This window comes from Ochotona curzoniae, unplaced genomic scaffold, assembly GCF_017591425.1.
Source record: "Ochotona curzoniae isolate NIBS_2020 unplaced genomic scaffold, NIBS_Ocur_1.0 contig_1014, whole genome shotgun sequence".
NCBI classification, from domain to species: Eukaryota; Metazoa; Chordata; class Mammalia; order Lagomorpha; family Ochotonidae; genus Ochotona; species Ochotona curzoniae.
Genome location: NW_024464920.1, coordinates 11,900,160 through 11,910,377, shown reverse-complemented (window position 1 = coordinate 11,910,377; position 10,218 = coordinate 11,900,160). Strand labels below are relative to the sequence as shown.

The following is a 10,218-nucleotide window of genomic DNA, read 5'->3' as shown; positions in this document are numbered from 1 at the left end:
TCTCTTGCATTGCTCCTCCACCACTCTGTACGATGGTTACTCTTTTTAAGGTGGTTTTTTGACCCCATAATGACCATCTCACATTGCATCAGCATGCATGCAATGAACTTGAGAGGGAGAAAAGGAATATACCTATCCTGAGTACTTTTTCAGAAGCAAAATTTCCCTCATTTTGAATCCAGCATGAAGGATGCAGCAACTACCTGGGAACTTACAAAGGGGCTCCAAAAAGTTTGTAGAAGAACAAATTTTTAAAACCACATGAAGTGCTTGCTTCGGCAGCACATATACTAAAATTGGAATGATACTAAGAAGATTAGCATGGCCCTTGTGCAAGGATGAAACACAAATTTGTGAAGCATTCCATATTTTTTTAAATGAATCTTTTGTGAATTTTTGAAGCCTTTCTCTTGTAACTTGTCCTCATAATCCAAAAGCGTGAGGAATGCCCAACTGCAGTGCAGCACATATCTCCAGCTTCCGTTTACATCACTTCTGTTAACGCTTCATTTCCCAAAGATACCTCGATAGCAAAATTAAATTATGAGCAGAGAGATACATTGCTCCCACGATACGGTTTAGTATATGTGTTGCAGAAGCAAGCAGATATGATAGGGTTATAGCAAAGCTACACACATAGCCTATGACTCCTGGAGGTGAAGACTGAAATTAAGACTTCAAACTACCACTTGTAGTTATCTTAGGCCAAAATTATAAATTGACCTTCAAATATAAAATAAACCAACTTACAAGATTCAATGTAATTATACCAATAAAAGCAGAACTTAAGTTAGGCCATTGTCCTCTGGCTGCTGGAACTGTCTGAAGAGCAGAGGTAATAACAATGGAAATCAATTTTCCTAAGCATGCAGGAAGCAAAACATGTAACTGACTGTTTCTGATGCGGGGCCAGAATTGTGGTGCAACAATCTAAGCCTCTACATTGGTGCCAGTTCAAATCCTTCCTGGTCCACTTCCAATACACAACCTGTTAATATGCTTGGGAAAGCAGCAGAAGATAGTCCAAGCATTTGGGTCCCTGTCACCCACATGTGAAACCCAGATGAAGCTCTTGGCTCCTGGCTTTAGCCTGTTGCAGCCACTTGGGCAGTGAGCCAACAGATCTGTCTCCCTTTTTCTGTGTAACTCTGTCTTTCAAATTTTAATTTAAAGGGAGACTACATTTGGTTTTCTTTTAAAGTAGTGTCATCATGCTCCATTTGAATGAAGCATTTATCCAAGCCTAAGGATTATGTGAAAATAAACCTTCACCACTGATTCTCAATAACAACCTTTCCCTGGAGAGTCAGGGTCACTGTAGTACCCTAGGATGACTCTTACTCTAAAGAAGAACTTTAATTACATTTAGGCTTTGTTAAAACTATTCCTGTTGTGTAAAATAAACTTCCCCTCCAAAAAAACTACAGTAACAACACATCCTAATAAAAATTTCTGAGTCTGTTTTCTAAACCTTTTTTTCTTCCACCACATATAGAATTATACTTCAAAAAAGGTCACAGGAAATGTAATTTTTAAATGGCTTATTTTCAAATCCTTGTAAAGCTTTCATAACACATATATTCTATGAATATGTTGAAGACTCTCCCCCAGCCCACCAACACACACACACACACACACACACACACACACACACACGAGTTTCACTTTTCTGCTTTTACCTGTGTTCATGTCAATCCACCTGGAATACTTGTCACCCAGCCAATCTTGAATCATCCTTTCCACTCCTACCCTTATCCCATCCTCATGTAAGTTACCTGCTCTACTCTCCTTGATAGTAGCAAAAAATATATAAGCACGCATCAGCTTCTCCCCATAGGTTGTGAGTTCCTTGAGTTCAGGGATTGTGTTTCAGTTATTTTTCTACCCTTAATATCCAGCATAGCATTTTGCAAAGAAATGACAAATATCTGATAAATAAAGAGGAGGATGTCAGTCAGAATTTATCCAATTCAAGTCTAGTAACAAACAAACCCAGCTTGTTGCTTGCTCATGTACATTCCAACACAAATGGTCACTCAGGGATTCAGCCACCTTTATTTTTACACTGCCATCTAAGGATCCTGCAATCAGGAAACAGGGCATGGGAAAGGCATGACTACTAGGCATGACCTTGGCCCAGAAGTGACACAAGTAATTCCTCCTCCCTTTTCACTGACCAAAACTAGTCATATGGCGCTGCTGAGATACTGGGCTCCTACATCTAGATCAAAGAATCAAGCATATGTCTTTGGAACACTTATCTGTCTCTGCCACAGAGGAAATGGAGAACAGAAGAAAAAGGGAGGCATCATGAAATGCCAAAATAGATAAACATTACCCTTTGAGCCCTCCAAAAAGAATTCTCCTGACACTGACACTCCTAAAATCACATTTAGAAAGCAGTTGAACAACCATCTCAGACAGGACACATAAAAATAAAAATGAGGAGGGGCCCACTGCAATTTCTGGCCATAAACAAAGTTTTCAAGTGAGAGTCAAGGGTGTTATGCCTCCATATCTTAACCTGAGAGTGGAAAGAGTATGTCAGATATCTGCAAGATTGGAAAGCTATAAAGAAAAGAGACTTACTTCATGGAAGAAGTATCATCAAGGAGCACAACTTCTCTGATTCATGAATGAAAAACAGACTGAAGAATGTGGGGGATATGATTGGTATCTCTGGGAGACTCAGACACATCGGGATTTGGGAGTAGAAGAGAAGGAGGGTGCTGATCAGGTTCGTGCTACATCGTGAACAGGACTGGTATAGGAAAGAGGAGGGTGGTAGTCACTGATAGCTATTCACCAAAATCCACCTTCTCTTCTCCCTAGCCACAAATCCCCCCTTGAAGTTCAGCATCAGCAAGACTTGATTTGTAACTTCTCTTTTAAACAGTGCTACTTCCTCTTTTCTTTCCTATAGGTCTTCAGCACAAACAATCTTTTTAGTAAGTCTCTTGCACACTAAAGTCTGAGTCTACTTCCTAGAGAAATGACTGGGGCAGCAAATGATGGCTCAAGGATTGAGTTCCTGAGATGCATAGGGAAGACCTGGATGGTATTCAGGACTGGCCCAGTCTTGGGTTGTTTTGGGCATTTGCAGGAATGAACCAATAGATGGAAGATCTCTTTTCTCTCTCTTTCTCTGCCTTTCCAATAGAGAAAATGCAACTGAAAAAAAGTAAGTTTTTCAAATGAACTAGAAGGCAGGGAAATTGTCTGCAAGTTGATAAGTACAAGAACTGACTAGGATTCAGCTTCTGAAAGGTAGGTGAAGGATACTCAATGCTCAGAGCAGAAGTGATCTGGGTAACAAAGTCCCAGAGAGCTACAGGAGAACTCTCAGAGAGTTGAGCTAGGATGGACAGTTAAACACCAGACTGCCTGAAACACTGATGCTGGAGGACCCTCAAGAGACTGACAATCACTCCAAGAGCACATAGAAAGCTTTCCCAAGAGCAATTTTTTTCTAGAGCCAGGACATGGGACTAGAACCTGCCATCAAAGCAAAACTAGCCTACTTTCTTCATAAAGAGTTCCTCCCTTGTATCTTAAAGCAGCAAAAGTAACCCGATTTTCTTTGGAGGATATGCTCCCTTCTTCTTGGCTTGTAATTACGATGGAGCTGTTAATCAGAGTGCCATTCCTTCTCCTAGTCAAGCAGTGAGGTGGGGTCTTGGGCCTGGATAGTCAAAACATACCAGCAAGTGTGCAACTACATGGGCTTCTCCTGCCCTTTTACCTTTGCCTTCTTTTTTCATTTTCATCTTTCTTTTTCCACCTTAGGACCATAGGCTTAGGAAAAAAAAGGCTCAATAGGGCCTACACAATGCCTCCACTGGCTAGTCTTTTGCCTATAAGCACCAGCATCCCATCTGGATGCCACTTTGTATCCAAGCTGGCCCACTTTCCATCCAGCTTCCTGCCTGTGGCCTGAGAACGCAGCTGAGGACAGCCTATAGTCTTGGAACCCTGCAACCACAGGGGAGACCTGGAAAAGGCTCCAGGCTTCAGATTGGCTCAGCTCCGGCAGTTATTTGGGGGAATGAACCAGTGGATGGTGGATTCTGTCTGTCTGTCTCTCTGTAAATCTCTTTCCAATAAAACAAAATAAATCTTAAAAAGAGAGAGAGATTCAATAAAAGAGGGAGAAAAGCAACACGTTAATACAGCATTGAGGTGCCTGACACTGCAAATCATGAGACTAGCTTCAAGACTATATGAAACAGTGAATTCCACATTTTGATTCAGACAGTTGAGTTGAATTTCTATTACTTGTAACAGTGGTTTCTGACAAGTACAAATGACATGCAAATGAGTGAAATGATACAGGAAAAAGAATTCTTATAAATAGTGTTTGGTCCACAAAATGGTTGCAACAATTAGAGGAGGAAGCCAGAATTTTGCCTAGATTGTTTTTTATCTTTGATGACAAATTGGATCAGAAAAATATATATGTGATTGATTGTATTACAGGAAAAAATGCTGGCAGGACATTTGCTATTATTTTAAATGGATGACAAATATAAAGGGGGCCTTGTGTGTGCACATGTCCAAATTTTGGAAGGTGTTTGTTGCTTAGCTTGACATGTCACTCCTGTTTTATTTAAAGGCAGTAACTCATTCCTAGAGAGCACCATGGCTACTAAGTCATGCCATCCCTGACAATTATGGCTGCCTGCCTTTTTCTGCCATTCAGTGCCCTGCAGTGCTGGAATTCTTGGATTTTGGTGGCAAAAAGTCAGACACATATAAGCTGTTGGTAAATATGACAAGCCTTTTGTGGCTTAACTGATCAAAGCCAAGAAGGAGCTTGGCTTATGTCCCCATTGGTCTCCGAATCCACTCAGCATGGGATGAATCAGTGTCTGCCAACCAGGTTCCCCTACTGCCTAACATTAGCCAGCCTGATATCTTTGGCTGCAGTTCCCATGTCAGCAGCAGGCTCTGCACCAAACAGATAATTTGAGCAAATTGTACAGAGTTACAGTGGTGGGATGATGCATTTTATCCATTAGAGAGAATATAGACAGCCAAATGGTGGCTCTGGGATGAGACTCAGGAAGTTAGTCTCTGGGAAGGAAACAGGGCAATCAGAAATGTATAATCAGCAGGGAACACAGAAACAGTTAACCAAGAGTCTGCAAGTAGATGGGAAAGTCTTTCTTCCTCGGGCCAAGGGGAACTCTCCCCCTTTGCAACATAAGAAAAAAAGTGTGGATTTCAAGTTGACTTACTCTGGTGGACTCTGGGATATGGTTGGAGCCATTCAAGCCAACCCAAGCTTTGTGTAAGTATCACTCACCTTGTGAACCCAAACTTCTCAGGAGGTTCTCTAGTCTTGCTTAAACTCTGAAGCCAGACTGCTGTGGTTCACGTTCTGGACTCCCTGCTTGCTTCCTTAATGTTTCTGTACCTCAGTTTCCTCATTTATAAAATGAAAGTAGCAATGGACTTTGAAAATATTACACTAAATTAAATGAGCTAAGCAGGAAATGTTCATGCTTTCAGGTATCCACTAGGGGTCTTGCAATGTACCCCCTAGAAGAGAAGCAGAGGACTACTCTACTGAAACTTGCTGGAACTCTCATTGTCCCTTTGCTAAACAAGTATTACTGAACTGTCTCAAATATCAGGAAACTACCACCTTGATAGGATCTTAACAGCAAAGTGGAGTCTGGGTTCAAGTGACTTCAAGAAGGTCTTTCAAGAAGGGAACTGACTATAATTGGGCTGAGACTGTGACATGGGCTTGGCCCAAGGTTGCCTAGGCAAGGTGAAGATCATAAATAAAATCCCAACAGGAAAACTATGGTTTGATGACAATCAACAACTCGCCCAAAGTGAGCAGACTGTTATCACTGATAAGTTGCCCAGCAGGGATCACTTGAAATAGAGAAATAAATTATGTTGTCTTTCCCAGGCAAGATTTTCATGGAAAAATAAATCCTAACACAGGTAGCCATAGTTCAAAGTCCAAATAACTGTGTCAAGTGGATAGCAACTGTCAGTTCTCAAGATACAAACATCAGCTTCCTGTGGCTATTGCCAGAAAACATAAGATCATGGTTCTACCGTACCTACAGTTCCACCTAGATGGAAAAATCTCTCTAACTCATGTTCAAATAAACATATTTTTAAAAAACAGTGAAAATCTTGCTCTTCAAATTTCTCAATTTTTATGGTTACCCTGTGTGCTTCCAGGTATCAAAAATTGTTTGTATGTTAACGTTAAGTAGGGGAGCTAAGAGAATGCTCCTGCTGGGCTGCAGTTCCCACTGGTGACTGAAAAAGATGGAATGGGGGCAACTAACTTGGCCAGATATTACTGAAGCATCCCTTGGTATGAGTGTCAACTAGGTTTGAGGTATGCATGGGGCTAGGCTCTAGCACCCACTGGTGCTTGCAACAGCCAAAGTGTGAGGAGGACAGATCAGGCTAGGTCTCAGGACCTGATGAACCATGTGACAGCCAGGCCTGGAGTTGAGTTGGGGGTTGCGGGCCGGGAGCTGGCCTATAGCATACAATGAATGTCGGAACAGGAGGTAGGCCAGGTCAAGCTGCACTAAGCAGCCACCGGTGTGCATGAGATGTGCAACTGGCAAGTTGCCACATAAATGAGCTTGGGGAACTTCTGTTTCAGCTACCATCTCTGCTGACGAGCACAAGAACTGAAACTAGGAACAGACCAGACCAGCCAGGTTACACTATCCACAGCTCTCAGCCAAGTTTTGACAGCAAGTATCTGGGTGAGCACAGACTCCCAGATGGACCAAGTTGGTCAATGGAACTTGGAAGGATTTCCTCAACTTTGGAATAATTAAATCTACAGCATTTCAGAACTATCCAAACTACTTAAGTAGTACACTCAGGACATGCTCCACATTGGGGTCTCTGGGATGACAATGGGTAGCCATCCCTCATCCCTAGCTACTAATGTGGTTGGGCTGGTCTTCTCCCTTCCCACAGAAACATTAGGAAGAAAAAAAAAATTGGAAGCAATTGTCTCATCCACTTACCCCATTCCTCAATCCTCCCCATCCTGATCAGTGGTCCACATCCTCCATTATGTAAACATCATCAAAAATAAAATAAATTTATCAAAAAAATAAACCTAAGTGGAACACCCAGAGGATATTTTCTACTACTTGTCTATACTTGAACTCAGTTTTGTATGAGTCCACCTTGATTATTCGCTAAAAATCTTCTGAAAACACTTGAAATTCTACACTGTAGGTATAAGGGATGCAGAATACTGTCTACTGCTGCCTTCTGCTAGTTCTCATTGGGACAGATGAGGGTGGTAGACATTCTCTTCCTGACAGCTTTTGGGAATGACAAAATCCTTGTCCTGTCCTTATGAGGCTGTGGTCTGAAGGCCCAAAGGCCATTCGCAGCATGATTTTAATAACTATCATTACTTCTGCCATTACAACCATCCCTCACAAGCATGATGCAATTGTACCTCAGTTGTGCAATGCCTTGGGCATTTAGCTCTTGAGGAAGCATATGGTCTGTGTTCAGGCATTATTCATCAAAGGAGGATAAAAATCACAGTAGCACCCAGCTTGTCACAGGAGATGATGGCTTTAGGCAAGACAGTTTCAGCTCAGCTTGGGTTTTTCAAAGACTGGAGTTCCCATTTTCTATGTCACACTTCATAAAAGTGAAAATGGAACATATGCTGAATGAGTTTTTCGCAACAATGAAAACCCTATAATTAGAGAAGCAATAGCTAAAATTATATCACCACTTAAGAGCAAAACCATGGTAACAAGTTAATGCAATTACTAATTGAGCTTTTTTAGATAGAAGCAAACAGTGCAATTAAATCTGTAATTGTATTTTTTTCAGAGACCTAATAAAGGGGGAAATAAACAAACTGTATCTTCTTTTGCATCCTACTCCACTTCCCTCTCTCCGATCCCAACTGAAAAATAAAAGAGGCCACCAGCCAAGAAATGTATTATGCCCTATAACTGTGCACCTGGAATAGAAGCCATCATTTTTCATTAAGTTTGCCATTGCCTCATTAGTAGCTTATTTCATTTAACAAAAGATTTGCCACATACTGACTTATGTGTGCATTGATTGTGATGGGTACACATTATCAGCCCAACATCATCTTACTTGTAGTCCTTCTTCCATACAAACCCAACTGACTCCAGACAGATGATCTGCCCATATCGTCCCACCACAGTTTCTACTTTCTGACCACCATATCTTAACCCCCCACCCCCTGCCTTTTGCTCTGCTGCAGAGACATTCTGGAATGTATAGCAAAGGAATGAGGTTATTTGCCTCAGCTGCTCACAAAGGAAGACACAGATCTGATGTATAGTTCTCCACTGCATAGAGCACAGAGACAGAGAGAGATAAATAGACCTCAAATTACATTTAAAAGGACATAAATTTATCCCATGATGCCCTGCTTTCTTGTTACAATTTTGATTTGTCTGTGTTAAGTTTAGATAAGTATGAAGGTAATGAAACAACATGAATACCTATGCCCAAATTTCCACATGACTACTAATAACAGTATGATTGCCACCAAGTCAACTGTGTTCATTCTCTCTCTTTTTTTAATCTAGTTATTTTTATTGGAAAGACAGATTTCCAGAGAAAAGGAAAGACAGAAAGATCTTCCATCCACTGATTTACTCCCCAAGGGGCTACAATGGCCAGAGCTGAGACTATCTGAAGCTAGGAGACTCCTCTGGGTCTCCCACATGGGTGCAGGGTCCCAAGGCTTTGGATCATCCTCCACTGCTTTCCCAGGACACAAGAGGCAGCTGGATTGGAAGTGGAACAACCAGAATATGAACTGGTTCCCATATAGGATCCAGGCATTTGTAAGGTGAGGATAAAACCATTGAGCCATTGCAATAGGAGGCCCAAGTTCACACTTTTTTTTTTACAACTCCCTCTCATAGGAACTCATAGTTTCATAAGAACCACTTTAATGTCTTCTGAGAATAGTACACCCGGTGATCTACCAAGTCTTACAGGGCCACACTGGGAACCAGGCACCCATATCGGATCTTGGCACTTAAAAGGGAGGATCAGATAACAGAGCCATTGAGTTGGGTCCTGATCATCAGTCTTTGACACCATTCATCAATTGTAAGATACACCCTAACTTAATAATTGTTCAACCATGAAAAAAATGGGCACTTCAGTATTAACGAACCTGGAGTATCCTGAAGAACAGCTGATGGAAAATGGAATCCAATGAATTCATTGTGATGCACAAAATTTTTGAAATCCATGCATAAAAGGCAGCTTTAAAAATTTTGTGAAAATGCAGGTTATATTCCTTTTCTCTGTCAAGAGAACATCTTTAAGTATCATTTATAGGGCAGGTTTGGAAGAGGCATATTCTTTTAACTTTTCTTTACTGTTATTTAACTTCATGGCATTGTAAATTTCTATTTTTCTTCTTGTTGTTGATTTTGTTTTGTAGCATTTAAGGGGATGTATAGTAACTATCATATCTAGATGTGAGGATACAATGCAGTATGCATCTTTACTTTCAAATCGAAGACAGACTCCCCAATGTAATTGTTAAATATAATTTGAAAATAAGATGCTAGACTCTCTAGCATTGTCCATGCTCACAATAATGGACTTATGACTGTTTATGAAGAACTATATACTACTGTAATAATATATGGGAACTCAGTGGTGGGAAGGGGCTTTGGTGAGAGGCTTAGGGAAATCCCAGGACCTATGGAACTGTATCATAAAATTATAATAATAATAATGATAAATGAAACAAATGCATATTATAAAACAATCATGCATTGAGTGGGCATTTGACCTCATAATTGAGATGCTAATTAACATGCTAGCATCCCATGCAGTCCATCTGGACTCTTCCCTGCTCTGGCTCCTGACTCCAGCATTCTGTTAGTGTGCACCTTGGGAGGCAGCAGACAATGGATGGCTTAAGTGATTTAAAGTTCTTACCATCCATGTGGGACACCTGAGTTGTCTCTAAGTTTTAGCCACAATCCAGCCCTGGCCCAGACACTGTAAGCACTTGGGCAGTGAACTAACAGATGGGGGCTCTGTGTCCATTTGTTTCTGTCTCTCTGCTTCTCAAGGAAAGTTTTTCTAAATTATATGGATGGATTCCAATTCTTTGCATCAAAAACAGACTTAATTTTTTTTTTTTGCTAATTTCTAAAGTGGCCTTGTATAACATCTGTATGCATC

At 41.0% G+C, this 10,218-nt stretch overlaps 1 non-coding gene across 1 annotated transcript; it reads left to right on the top strand.

Annotated features, from left to right (window-relative positions):
• The first annotated feature begins 266 nt into the window (after positions 1 to 266).
• On the top strand, positions 267 to 373 carry LOC121164237. The gene has a single exon (XR_005885056.1). It is a non-coding gene; the product is annotated as a U6 spliceosomal RNA (small nuclear RNA).
• The last annotated feature ends 9,845 nt before the right edge of the window (positions 374 to 10,218 follow it).